This window comes from Oncorhynchus masou, chromosome 11 (genome assembly GCF_036934945.1).
Source record: "Oncorhynchus masou masou isolate Uvic2021 chromosome 11, UVic_Omas_1.1, whole genome shotgun sequence".
Taxonomy (NCBI): domain Eukaryota; kingdom Metazoa; phylum Chordata; class Actinopteri; order Salmoniformes; family Salmonidae; genus Oncorhynchus; species Oncorhynchus masou.
The window spans coordinates 36,829,738-36,844,329 of NC_088222.1; the positions used below are offsets into that span (position 1 = coordinate 36,829,738).

At 46.1% G+C, this 14,592-nt stretch overlaps 1 pseudogene; it reads left to right on the forward strand.

The window, feature by feature from the left end:
- Window positions 1-6,660: 6,660 nt before the first annotated feature.
- On the forward strand, window positions 6,661-7,478 carry LOC135547866 (intelectin-like; annotated as a pseudogene).
- Window positions 7,479-14,592: the final 7,114 nt, after the last annotated feature.

The following is a 14,592-nucleotide window of genomic DNA, read 5'->3' on the forward strand; positions in this document are numbered from 1 at the left end:
GTCACTGTCCCAATACTTTTGTAGCTCACTATATTTCTCTGAAAACAATTACAGTATCAGACTGTCAAGTAACAAATTATTGCAGTTCTACTTTTAGGCTGAACATCTAACCCTAAAAATCCAAAGACATATGATAACCCTTTGGATGGCCTGGTGGCCGTGGGGCTCAGACAGCAGAACCTGGCAAGCCTTCACACACACTCTCCTCTTCACGTCCCAATTCTGAGCACTCACACACACTCCCGTCCCATCTCCATTTGGAGTGTCAGTAACGGGGCTGTCTGACCCGTTTGGTTTTCGCTGGCTGAGTACAGTCCATTAGTCATGTTGCTCTGAGCCTCCAGGCTCTGAGCTGCAGCCAAGGCCTTTTCCTCTGAGGGGTCCACCATATTTTTGTGTTGTTAGATAGAGTCGATACCTACCAGAGAAAGAGTGGAATTAACGAGTTCATTTCACATTGGGTTCAAAGGATGCAACGCCTTCATAAAGTTGGAAGATTAAAACCATACAGAGTGAATATCCATACTTCCATTGAAATTAATTCTGTATGCACAGATCGCCCTGTTGTCACCTGTCTGTGCACATGTGGATAAGACAGATCAATCATTGAACACAAACAGAATCTCCTGAAGTCAGACTCAGACACTTTACTGAGACCTCACCACATCTACTGAAGACATGATCTCCTGTGGAGGATCCCTCTACTGATGGTGCTACATATACCAAGTAGACCTACAAGTAAATCAACTTCACTGCCTCAATTTGAACAAGCAGTGCCAGCAGTACAAGCGGACAAGCATGCAATGGCCAGAAGTTACTTTAATATTCGTAGAGCCTGAGAAATAGAACCCTTTACGTTGCCAGAAGCTGTAAAGAAATAAGGGACAGATACAGTGCCGTGCGAAAGTATTCGGCCCCCTTGAACTTTGCGTGTTATGAACTTGAGTGAAGACCCAAAAGCGGTTTTAACAGAAAACAGAGTTCTTTAATGAAAATACAGGAATGGCATAAATCCTCTTCCAACGTTGTCAGCGGAACAAAAGAACGTTAGTATAGTGCAGGATTCTCCTGCCAGGCAGACTCCGACAGGACAGGACAAGGTGGAAGCAAACGAGACGACAGCTTGCTTCTGGCATCAAAAAACACAAATAAGAATCAGACCCTGAAAGTAGCAGGAACAGAGAAAGAAATAGAGACCTAATCAGAGGGGGAAGAGAGAACAGGTGGGGAAAGAGAGAATGAGCTAGTTAGGGGAAATGTAGAACAGCTGAGGAATGAGAGACAGAGAAGGTAACCTAAAAAGACCAGCAGAGAGAGAGAATGAAGAGAAAGGACAGGAACAGACATAACAAGACATGACAGTACCCCCCCACTCACCGAGCGCCTCCTGGCGCACTCGAGGAGGAAACCTGGCGGCAACGGAGGAAATCATCGATCAGCGAACGGTCCAGCACGTCCCGAGAGGGAACCCAACTCCTCTCCTCAGGACCGTACCCCTCCCAATCCACTAGGTACTGATGACCACGGCCCCGAGGGCGCATGTCCAAAATCTTACGAACCCTGTAGATGGGTGCGCCCTCGACAAGGATGGGGGGGGAGGGACGAGCGGGGGCGCGAAGAACGGGCTTAACACAGGAGACATGGAAAACCGGGTGAACGCGACGAAGATAGCGCGGGAGAAGAAGTCGCACTGCGACAGGATTAATGACCTGGGAAATACGGAACGGACAGAAGGTTCCTAGGACAAGCTCGCGGCGACGGAGTGTGAGCGAGTGCTTGCTTTACCTGCCTCTCAATTCCCCAGACAGTCAACCCGACAACACGCCCCTCAGGGAGAATCCCATCGGGGTCGGTGGAGACCTCAGAAGAACTGAAGAGACGAGATAAAGCATCAGGTTTGGTGTTTTTTGAGCCCGGACGATAAGAAATAACAAACTCGAAACGAGCGAAAAACAGAGCCCAACGAGCCTGACGCGCATTAAGTCGTTTGGCTGAACGGATGTACTCAAGGTTCCTATGGTCAGTCCAAACGACAAAAGGAACGGTCGCCCCCTCCAACCACTGTCGCCATTCGCCTAGGGCTAAGCGGATGGCGAGCAGTTCGCGATTACCAACATCATAGTTACGTTCTGACGGCGATAAGCGATGAGAGAAAAACGCGCAAGGATGGACCTTGCCGTCAGAGAGAGAGCGCTGAGAAAGAATGGCTCCCACGCCCACCTCTGACGCGTCAACCTCAACAACAAACTGTCTAGAGATGTCAGGTGTAACAAGAATAGGTGCGGATGTAAAACGATTCTTAAGAAGATCAAAAGCTCCCTGGGCGGAAACGGACCACTTAAAGCACGTCTTAACAGAAGTAAGGGCTGTGAGAGGAGCTGCCACCTGACCGAAATTACGGATGAAACGACGGTAGAAATTAGCGAAGCCCAGAAAGCGCTGCAGCTCGACGCGTGACTTAGGAACGGGCCAATCAATGACAGCCTGGACCTTAGCGGGATCCATCTTAATGCCCTCAGCGGAAATAACGGAACCGAGAAAAGGGACAGAGGCGGCATGAAAAGTGCACTTCTCAGCCTTCACATAAAGACAGTTCTCCAAAAGGCGCTGGAGGACGCGTCGCACGTGCTGAACATGAATCGAGAGAGACGGTGAAAAAATCAGGATATCGTCCATGTAAACGAAAACAAAAATGTTCAGCATGTCTCTCAGGACGTCGTTAACTAGTGCCTGAAAGACAGCTGGAGCGTTAACGAGGCCGAAAGGAAGAACCCGGTATTCAAAGTGCCCTAACGGAGTGTTAAACGCCGTCTTCCACTCGTCCCCCTCCCTGATGCGCACGAGATGGTAGGCGTTACGAAGGTCCAATTTGGTGAAAAACCTGGCTCCCTGCAGGATCTCGAAGGCTGAAGACATAAGAGGAAGCGGATAACGATTCTTAACAGTTATGTCATTCAGCCCTCGATAATCCACGCATGGGCGCAGGGACCCGTCCTTCTTCTGAACAAAAAAAAAAAAACCAGCTCCGGCGGGGAGGAGGAGGAGACTATGGTACCGGCGTCGAGCGAAACCGACAAATAATCCTCGAGAGCCTTACGTTCGGGAGCCGACAGAGAGTATAATCTACCCCGGGGGAGTAGTTCCCGGAAGGAGATCAATACTACAGTCATACGACCGGTGTGGAGGGAGAGAAGTGGCCTTGGAACGACTGAACACCGTGCGCAGATCGTGATACTCCTCCGGCACCCCTGTCAAATCGCCAGGCTCCTCCTGTGAAGAAGAGACAGAGGAAACAGGAGGGATAGCAGACATTAAACAGGTTACATGACAAGAAACATTCCAGGATAGGATAGTATTACTAGACCAATTAATAGAAGGGTTATGGCGCACTAGCCAGGGATGACCCAAAACAACAGGTGTAAAAGGTGAACGAAAAATTAAAAAAGAAATGGTTTCGCTATGATTACCAGAGACAGTGAGGGTTAAAGGCAGCGTCTCACGCTGAATCTTGGGGAGAGAACTACCATCTAAAGCGAACAAGGCCCTGGGCTCCCTAACTGTCTGAGAGGAATGTCATGTTCCCGAGCCCAGGTCTCGTCCATAAAACAGCCCTCCGCCCCAGAGTCTATCAAGGCACTGCAGGAAGCAGATGAACCGGGCCAGCGGAGATGGACCGGAAAGGTAGTGCGTGATCCAGAAGGAGAGGCCTGAGTAGTTGCGCTCACCAGTAGCCCTCCTCTTACTGATGAGCTCTGGCCTTTTACTGGACATGAGGTGACAAAATGACCAGCGGAGCCGCAGTAGAGACAGAGGCGATTGGTGATTCTCCGTTCCCTCTCCTTGGCCGAGATGCGAATACCCCCAGCTGCATAGGCTCAGCATCCGAGCCGGCGGAGGAGGGTGGCAGTGATGCGGCAGGTGGCAGTGATGTGGAGAGGGGAGCAACGGAGAACGTGAGCTCCTTTCCACGAGCTCGGCGACGAAGATCAAACCGTCGCTCTATGCGAATAGCGAGAGCTATTAAGGAGTCCAGACTGGAAGGAACCTCCCGGGAGAGGATCTCATCCTTAACCTCGACGTGGAGACCCTCCAGAAAACGAGCGAGCAAAGCCGGCTCGTTCCAGTCACTAGAGGCAGCGAGAGTGCGAAACTCAATAGAATAATCCGTTATGGATCTATTCCCCTGACATAGGGAAGACAGGGCCCGGGAAGCCTCCTCGCCAAAAACAGAACGGTCAAAAACCCGTATCATCTCCTCCTTAAAGTCCTGATACTGGTTAATACACTCAGCCCTCGCCTCCCAGACTGCCGTGCCCCACTCACGCGCCCGTCCGGTAAGGAGAGAAATGACGTAGGCGATGCGGGCTGCGCTCCTGGAGTAAGTGTTGGGCTGGAGAGAGAACACCACATCACACTGAGTGAGGAATGAGCGGCACTCAGTGGGCTCCCCAGAGTAACACGGCGGGTTGTTGATCCTGGGCTCCGGCGACTCGGAAACCCTGGAAGTGGGCGGTGGATCGAGGTGGAGTTGGTGAACCCGTCTTGTGAGGTCGGAGACTTGGACGGCCAGGGTCTCAACGGCATGTTGAGCAGCAGACAATTCCTCCTCGTGTCTGCCTAGCATCGCTCCCTGGATCTCGACGGCGGAGTGAAAAGGGTCCGGAGCCGCTGGGTCCATTCTTGGTCTGATTCTTCTGTTATGAACTTGAGTGAAGACCCAAAAGCGGTTTTAACAGAAAACAGAGTTCTTTAATGAAAATACAGGAATGGCATAAATCCTCTTCCAACGTTGTCAGCGGAACAAAAGAACGTTAGTATAGTGCAGGATTCTCCTGCCAGGCAGACTCCGACAGGACAGGACAAGGTGGAAGCAAACGAGACGACAGCTTGCTTCTGGCATCAAAAAACACAAATAAGAATCAGACCCTGAAAGTAGCAGGAACAGAGAAAGAAATAGAGACCTAATCAGAGGGGGAAGAGAGAACAGGTGGGGAAAGAGAGAATGAGCTAGTTAGGGGAAATGTAGAACAGCTGAGGAATGAGAGACAGAGAAGGTAACCTAAAAAGACCAGCAGAGAGAGAGAATGAAGAGAAAGGACAGGAACAGACATAACAAGACATGACATTGCGACCCTTTGCCACATTTCAGGCTTCAAACATAAAGATATAAAACTGTATTTTTTTGTGAAGAATCAACAACAAGTGGGACACAATCATGAAGTGGAATGACATTTATTGGATATTTCAAACTTTTTTAACAAATCAAAAACTGAAAAATTGGCCGTGCAAAATTATTCAGCCCCCTTAAGTTAATACTTTGTAGCGCCACCTTTTGCTCCGATTACAGCTGTAAGTCGCTTGGGGTATGTCTCTATCAGTTTTGCAAATCGAGAGACTGACATTTTTTCCCATTCCTCCTTGCAAAACAGCTCGAGCTCAGTGAGGTTGGATGGAGAGCATTTGTGAACAGCAGTTTTCAGTTCTTTCCACAGATTCTCGATTGGATTCAGGTCTGGACTTTGACTTGGCCATTCTAACACCTGGATATGTTTTTTTTAACCATTCCATTGTAGATTTTGCTTTATGTTTTGGATCATTGTCTTGTTGGAAGACAAATCTCCGTCCCAGTCTCAGGTCTTTTGCAGACTCCATCAGGTTTTCTTCCAGAATGGTCCTGTATTTGGCTCCATCCATCTTCCCATCAATTTTAACCATCTTCCCTGTCCCTGCTGAAGAAAAGCAGGCCCAAACCATGATGCTGCCACCACCATGTTTGACAGTGGGGATGTGTGTTCAGGGTGATGAGCTGTGTTGCTTTTACGCCAAACATAACGTTTTGCATTGTTGCCAAAAAGTTCAATTTTGGTTTCATCTGACCAGAGCACCTTCTTCCACATGTTTGGTGTGTCTCCCAGGTGGCTTGTGGCAAACTTTAAACGGCACTTTTTATGGATATCTTTAAGAAATGGCTTTCTTCTTGCCACTCTTCCATAAAGGCCAGATTTGTGCAATATATGACTGATTGTTGTCCTATGGACAGAGTCTCCCACCTCAGCTGTAGATCTCTGCAGTTCATCCAGAGTGATCATGGGCCTCTTGGCTGCATCTCTGATCAGTCTTCTCCTTGTATGAGCTGAAAGTTTAGAGGGACGGCCAGGTCTTGGTAGATTTGCAGTGGTCGGATACTCCTTCCATTTCAATATTATCGATTGCACAGTGCTCCTTGGGATGTTTAAAGCTTGGGAAATCTTTTTGTATCCAAATCCGGCTTTACACTTGTTCACAACAGTATCTCGGACCTGTCTGGTGTGTTCCTTGTTCTTCATGATGCTCTCTGCGCTTTTAACGGACCTCTGAGACTATCACAGTGCAGGTGCATTTATACGGAGACTTGACTACACACAGGTGGATTGTATTTATCATCATTAGTCATTTAGGTCAACATTGGATCATTCAGAGATCCTCATCCTTCTGGAGAGAGTTTGCTGCACTGAAAGTAAAGGGGCTGAATAATTTTGCACGCCCAATTTTTCAGTTTTTGATTTGTTAAAAAAGTTTGAAATATCCAATAAATGTCGTTCCACTTCATGATTGTGTCCCACTTGTTGTTGATTCTTCACAAAAAAATACAGTTTTATATCTTTATGTTTGAAGCCTGAAATGTGGCAAAAGGTCGCAAAGTTCAAGGGGGCCGAATACTTTCGCAAGGCACTGTATAACCAAAATGAAGATGAGCTATACTACCTGACCACAGCCAGTGGGGTGGTCAATCAGACCTTCTGTGACATGACCACTGGTGGCTAGCGTGCACATAAACAACATTTATGAGAAGTGTAAAGTGGGCGACCGCTGGTCCAGCCAGAAGGGAAGTAACCCCAACTGGCCAGTTAGAGAGGGGAACTGGGCCAACAAGGCCACTTTTGGAACAGCAGAGGGCACAACCACCACCAACTTCAAGAACCCTGGGTATTATGACATCATGGTAGAGGACATGTAAGTGTGGCACATTTCCAACAACTTCCCTCTGGAACCTGGCCTCCATCACCACACTTTAAGGGGGAAACCTCTACCAACTCTTCAAGCACTACCCAGTGGGATACAATCTGGGTTTTACATTTGAGTTATTTTGCAGATGCTCTTATGCAGAGCGACTAACAGTAATGAATGCATACATTTTCAGATTTGTTCATACTGGTCCCCCGTGGAAATCAAACCCACAAACCTGGCATTGCAATTGCCATGCTCTACCAACTGAGCCACATTCCTATTGTCTATGACCATGGAGACCAACAAACCACCAGAGACTTATGGACCAAACCCAAGAAATTAGTTTCAGACTGGCTTCATCACATTCAGAGTGATCAATAACGAAAAGGCAACCATGTCTAGCAGCTCTGGGGTTAAACCAATTGACTGCAACTCTGAAACCTACTGTAATGTGAGTTTTTGGACACTTCCCCGAGAGAGCTACTATATAGTGCGGGGACTTCCCGGCATTTGGCTGGGATATCTATGGACACGGCAGAGGCTGGAGTGCATATAAGGCAGGAGCCGACAACTTGTCCCACAGGAGCTGCACCACCTGGGGATGTAGGCTCCAGTCCCAAGGTGGTGGACCCTCCCTTGAGAGCATATCCACTGCCACACTCAGGATGTTAGTTTCAGTGGGGCAAAAAAGTATTTAGTCAGCCACCAATTGTGGAAGTTCTCCCACTTAAAAAGATGAGAGAGGCCTGTCATTTTCATCATAGGTACACTTCAACTATGACAGACAAAATGAGAAGAAAAAAATCCAGAAAATCACATTGTAGGATTTTAATGAATTTATTTGCAAATGATGGTGGAAAATAAATATTTGGTCAATAACAAAAGTTTCTCAATACTTTGTTATATACCCTTTGTTGGCAATGACAGAGGTCAAACGTTTTCTGTAAGTCTTCACAAGGTTTTCACACACTGTTGCTGGTATTTTGGCCCATTCCTCCATGCAGATCTCCTCTAGAGCAGTGATGTTTTGGGGCTGTTGCTGGGCAACACAGACTTTCAATTCCCTCCAAAGATTTTCTATGGGTTTGAGATCTGGAGACTGGCTAGGCCACTCCAGGACCTTGAAATGCTTCTTACGAAGCCATTCCTTCATTGCCCGGGCGGTGTGTTTGGGATCATTGTCATGCTGAAAGACCCAGCCACGTTTCTTCTTCAATGCCCTTGCTGATGGAAGGAGGTTTCCACTCAAAATTTCACGATACATGGCCCCAATCATTATTTCCTTCACATGGATCATTCGTCCTGGTCCCTTTGCAGAAGAACAGCCCCAAAGCATGATCTTTCCACCCACATGCTTCACAGTAGGTATGGTGTTCTTTGGATGCAACTCAGCATTCTTTGTCCTCCAAACACGACGAGTTGAGTTTTTACCAAAAAGTTCTATTTTGGTTTCATCTGACCGTATGACATTCTCCCAATCTTCTTCTGGATCATCCAAATGCTCTCTAGCAAACTTCAGATGGGCCTGGACATGTACTGGCTTAAGCAGGGGGACACGTCTGGCACTGCAGGATTTGAGTCCCTGGCGGCGTAGTGTGTTACTGATGGTAGGCTTTGTTACTTTGGTCCCAGCTCTCTGCAGGTCATTCACTAGGTCCCCCCGTGTGGTTCTGGGATTTTTGCTCACCGTTCTTGTGATCATTTTGACCCCACGGGGTGAGATCATACATGGAGCCCCAGATCGAGGGAGATTATTAGTGGTCTTTTATGTCTTCCATTTCCTAAGAATTGCTACCATAGTTAATTTCTTCAAACCAAGCTGCTTACCTTTTGCACATTCAGTCTTCCCAGCCTGGTGCAGGTCTACAATTTTGTTTCTGGTGTCCTTTGACAGCTCTTTGGTCTTGTCCATAGTGGAGTTTGGAGTGTGACTGTTTGAGGTTGTGGACAGGTGTCTTTTATACTGATAACAAGTTCAAACAGGTGACATTAATACAGGTAACGATTGGAGGACAGAGGAGCCTCTTAAAGAAGAAGTTACAGGTCTGTGAGAGCCAGAGATCTTGCTTGTGACCAAATATTTATTTTCCGCCATAATTTGCAATTAAATTAATTAAAAATCCTACAATGTGATTTTCTGGATTTTTTTCTTCTCATTTTATCTATCATAGTTGAAGTGTACCTATGATGAAAATTACAGGACTCTCATCTTTTTAAGTGGGAGAACTTGCACAATTGGTGGCTGACTAAATACACTGCTCAAAAAAATAAAGGGAACACTAAAATAATACATCCTAGATCTGAATGAATGAAATATTCTTATTAAATACTTTTTTGTTTACATAGCTGAATGTGCTGACAACAAAATCACACAACAATGATCAATGGAAATCAAATTTATCAACCCATGGAGGTCTGGATTTGGAGTCACACTCAAAATTAAAGTGGAAAACCATACCACAGGCTGATCCAACTTTGATGTAATGTCTTTAAAACAAGTCAAAATGTGGCCTCCACTTGCCTCTATGACCTCCCTACAACGCCAGGGCATGCTCCTGATGAGGTGGCGGATGGTCTCCTGAGGGAACTCCTCCCAGACCTTGACTAAAGCATCCGCCAACTCCTGGACAGTCTGTGGTGCAACGTGGCGTTGGTGGATGGAACGAGACATGATGTCCCAGATGTGCTCAATTGGATTCAGGTCTGGGGAATGGGCGGGCCAGTCCATAGCATCAATGCCTTCCTCTTGCAGGAACTGCTGACACACTCCAGCCACATGGGGTCTAGCATTGTCTTGCATTATGAGGAACCCAGGGCCAACCACACCAGCATATGGTCTCACAAGGGGTCTGAGGATCTCATCTCGGTACCTAATGGCAGTCAGGCTACCTCTGGCGAGCACATGGAGGGCTGTGCGGCCCCCCAAAGAAATGACACCTCACACCATGACTGACCCACCGCCAAACCGGTCATGCTGGAGGATGTTGCAGGCAGCAGAACATTCTCCACAGCGTCTCCAGACTGTCACGTCTGTCACATGTGGTCAGTGTGAACCTGCTTTCATCTGTGAAGAGCAGAGGGCGCCAGTGGCGAATTTGCCAATCTTGGTATTCTCTGGCAAATGCCAAATGTCCCACACGGTGTTGGGCTGTAAGCACAACCCCCACCTGTGGACATCGGGCCCTCATACCACCCTCATGGAGTCTGTTTCTGACCGTTTGAGCAGACACATGCACATTTGTGGCCTGCTGGCGGTCATTTTGCAGGGCTCTGGATGCTGGCGGTGCTTTCACTCTAGTGGTAGCATGAGATGGCGTCTACAACCCACATAAGTGGCTTTGTTGATACTTGGCTACTCATTCATTGCAGCTGCAGCCCGAGCGGAAGTACGGAGAAGCACGTTTGTAATATCGTTGAAAAAAAACTTAAACATGAACTCACTCATAAAAACAGCAGCTCTTTGCTCTATTCATTCACAATCTTTCTGTGGTCATGGTTTTACAAGTTATTATATCTTACGTAGTCTAGTAGCCTATTAAACTTGGCTGTGGCCAGGGTCATGGAAGCTCTATAGCGACGGCGATTTGAGATATACTGATTGGGCAGCGCAATAGGTGCACTCGAATTAGTCACAGATTTTCCGGTCCGCCGAGTAGGCGGAGTTTGTGTCATGGGAACACTTAGCTTACCCGGTGCGCAGGACTTTTGGATCAAGTGCACCTGCCGGCAACAGCTCAACACAATTTAAAAAGGAGTGCAAGCCTTTATCAGCTTTTTTACAGAAAAATTTGGTGATCGACTAGAAATGTCTTGAAGATCGACCGGTTGGCGACCACTGATCTCAGGAGATCTCTGAAGCTGCCATGCTACTCTTCTACTGTTAAAATACATTTGTGCATGACACAAGTAATTTTCCCAACAATTGTTTACAGACAGATTATTTCACTTATAATTCACTGTATCACAATTCCAGCGCGTCAGAAGTTTACATACACTCAGTTGACTGTGCCTTTAAACATCTTGGAACATTCCAGAAAATGATGTCATTGCTTTAGAAGCTTCTGATAGGCCAATTGACATCATTTGAATCAATTGGAGGTGTACCTGTGGATGTATTTCAAGTTCTACCTCTAAACTCAATGCCTCTTTGCTTGACATCATGGGAAAATCAAAAGAAATCTGCCAAGACCTCAGTAAAAAAATTGTAGACCTCCACAAGTCTGGTTCATCCTTGGGAGCAATTCCAAATGCCTGAAGGTACCATGTTCATCTGTAAAAACAAAAGCATGCAAGTATAAACACCATGGGACCACGCAGCCGTTACCGCTGAGGATGGAGACGCATTCTGTCTCCCAGAGATTAATGTACTTTGGTGTGAATAGTGTGAATAGTGCAAATCAAAGGACCTTGTGAAGATGCTGTTGGAAACAGGTACAAAAGTATCTATATCCACAGTAAAACAAGTCCTACGAGTCCATAACCTGAAAGGCCGCTCAGCAAGAAAGAAGCCACTGCTCCAAAACCACCATTAAAAAAGCCAGACTACGGTTTGCAAATGCACATGGGGACAAAGATCATACTTTTTGGAGAAATGTCCTCTGGTCTGATGAAACGAAAATAGAACTGTTTGGCCATAATGACCATCGTTATGTTTTGAGGAAAAGGCGGGAGGTTTGCAAGCCGAAGAACACCATCCCAACCGTGAAGCACAGGGGTGGCAGCATCATATTGTGGGGGTGCTTTGCTGCAGGAGGGACTACTGCACTTCACAAAATAGATGGCATCATGAGGAAGGAAACTTATGTGGATACATTGAAGCAACATCTCAAGACATCAGTCAGGAAGTTAAAGCTTGGTCACAAATGGGTCTTCCCGAATGGACAATGACCTCAAGCACAAGCATACTTCCAAAGTTGTGGCAAAGTCAAGGTATTGGAGTGGCCATCACAAAGCCCTGACCTCAATCCTATAGAAAAATTGTGGGCAGAGCTGAAAAAGCGTGTGCGAGCAAGAAGACCTACAAACCTGACTCAGTTACACCAACTCTGTCAGGAGGAATGGGCCAAAATTCACCCAATTCATTGTGGGAAGCTTGTGGAAGGCTACCCGCAATGTTTGACCCAAGTTAAACAATTTAATGGCAATGCTACCGAATATAAATTGCGTGTATGTACACTTCTGACCCACTGGGAATGTGATGAAAGAAATAAAAGCTGAATGATTATTATAAATGATTCTCTCTACTATTATTCTTACATTTCACATTCTTAAAATAAAGTGTGATCCTAATTGACCTAAGAGAGGGAATTTTTACTAGGATTAAATTAAACTGAGTTTAAATGTATTTGCCTACGGTATATGTAAACTCCTGACTTCAACTGTATATTTAAAATATAGGACAAAACACACATCACAACACTACACAAAGAGAGACCTAAGACAACAACATTGGCAGCAACAGATAACACAGTATGGTAGCAACACAACATGACAACAACGTGGTAAAAACACAACATGGCAGCAGCACAGCACAGCATGGTAGCAGGACAAAACATGGAACAAACATTATTGGGCACAGACAACAGCACAAAGGGCAAGAAGGTAGAGACAATAATACCTTACCCAAAGCATCCACAACTGTCAGTAAGAGAGTGTCCATGATTGAGTCTTTGAATTGTTACGGATACAGTTATCCTGTGTGTGTGTGTGTATCCTGTGTGTGTGTTTCTTTTCTCTCCTTCTCCCCTCACAGGTGAAAAATCATCACTCCCCAATCAATCAATCAGAAGACACACCTCCTCATATTTCCTAAACCTATCACAGTTCTTTCCCCATGGTTTAAAAACCCCATCATTTGTTTGTTCTACAGCTCAGCTCAGCTCAATCTCTCTGTAAATGCCATGTCTGTAGGTCTCTGTGTTTCACTCTCGCTTTGTGTCGTAACCTCTCTTTTGTTTAAGCACCTCATAGCACTTTGTCATCACCTGTGAGTATTGTTTTTGGTTATGGTGTTTGTGTTTGATTGCTGGTGGAAAAGGGGGAAACCAAGACAAGTCGCCCATGGGCATACACTACCCGTAGGTGAACTTTGTTAAATACACTAGTTAGAACTGGGCGGACCACCCACTGTATTTTTGGTTAGTTAGTTAGCTGTTGTTAAAGTAGGCTAGTCTAGCTTAGGGGTGTTTTTGAATACTTATTGTTTCTTTCCTTGGGTCCAGCTCAGCCCCTTTTCCTGCTCCCCCATTACCGTGTGTTTATAAATAAACCTAGAGTTTGACGGTAGATTTCAGTTGTCGTGCTTATTTCGTTCACACTTTTCCTTTGTCACAATAATAATTTGCATGAGTTATGTTACGAGTCTCATTACCATCCCCCTAGACTGTCGGGCCAAAAGGGATTCGTAACATAAGTGGGGGCTCATCCGGGATATGTCATAACTGACACCCATGCCGCTCATGTAGATTGTTGTAGTGGTATAGTTCAGTGTTGAGCGTCATAGCTGAAGTAGCAATAGTGTTTGCTATTTCCTTTGGCACTTGTGAAGTAGTGTAAAAATGACTACTTTTGATTTGAAATCTTTTTTGGATAACCCTTCGTGGGAGGTTTTTGACAAATGTCGTAGAGTTGATTTAATGACCTTGGCTGACCATTATTCAGTATCGATTCCGCAGAGTTTAGTTAAGGCGGAGGTGAAACGGATAGTATTAAATGTATTGTTGGAAGAGCAGGTGCTTGTGTTACCGCTGCCTGAGCCTACTACCCCTGTAGCGGATGTTGCTGCTCCTGTAAGACCATTGGTGTCTGATAATGAGGGAGAGGCTAAAACACCAGCCACATTGTCCCATTTTGATCCACTCTCCCCACTGTCAAATGGTGATGCCAGGAGGGATGTCTGTTTAGCACAGTTCCAACTGGAGGTGGAAGAGAGAGCCCAAATTAGGCGAGAGACTCTCCAGTTGGAGATGTGTAAAATAGAGGCAGAAAAAGAACGAGAACAACGGCATTTAGAGATGTGTAAAATTGAGGCAGACAGAGAACAAAGGCAGTTGGAGTTCAAAATGCTCCAGATGGAACTTGAGACAGCGAGGCTAGCCTCCGGTCCTACTGTGCCTGTTTGTGAGCCGTCCTCACCTGCTGTGTCCTCAAACACGTTTGACATTAGTAGGCAGATTGCCTTAGTACCTTTGTTCAGAGAGTCAGAGGTTGACTCCTATTTTTGTGTATTTGAGCGTATAGCCGTAGCATTGAAATGGCCTGAAGAGGTTTGGTGCCTATTACTTCAGTGTAAATTAACTGGTAAAGCCCAAGAGGTTTTGTCAGCGCTACCTCTGGAGGACAGTTTGAATTATGAAGTGGTCAAAGCTACTGTTCTTCGTGCCTATGAGCTTGTGCCTGAGGCATACCGACAGAGATTTAGGTCTCATAGAAAGTCTTCTAGTAAGACTTATGTGGAATTTGCTAGAGACAAGGGAAATCTGTTTGATAAATGGCATGCTGCTAGTAAGGTAACTGATTTCAACTCTCTCCGGGAGTTAATCTTGTTGGAAGAGTTTAAAAATTGCTTACCCGAACGCATTGTAGTTTACCTAAACGAACAGAAAG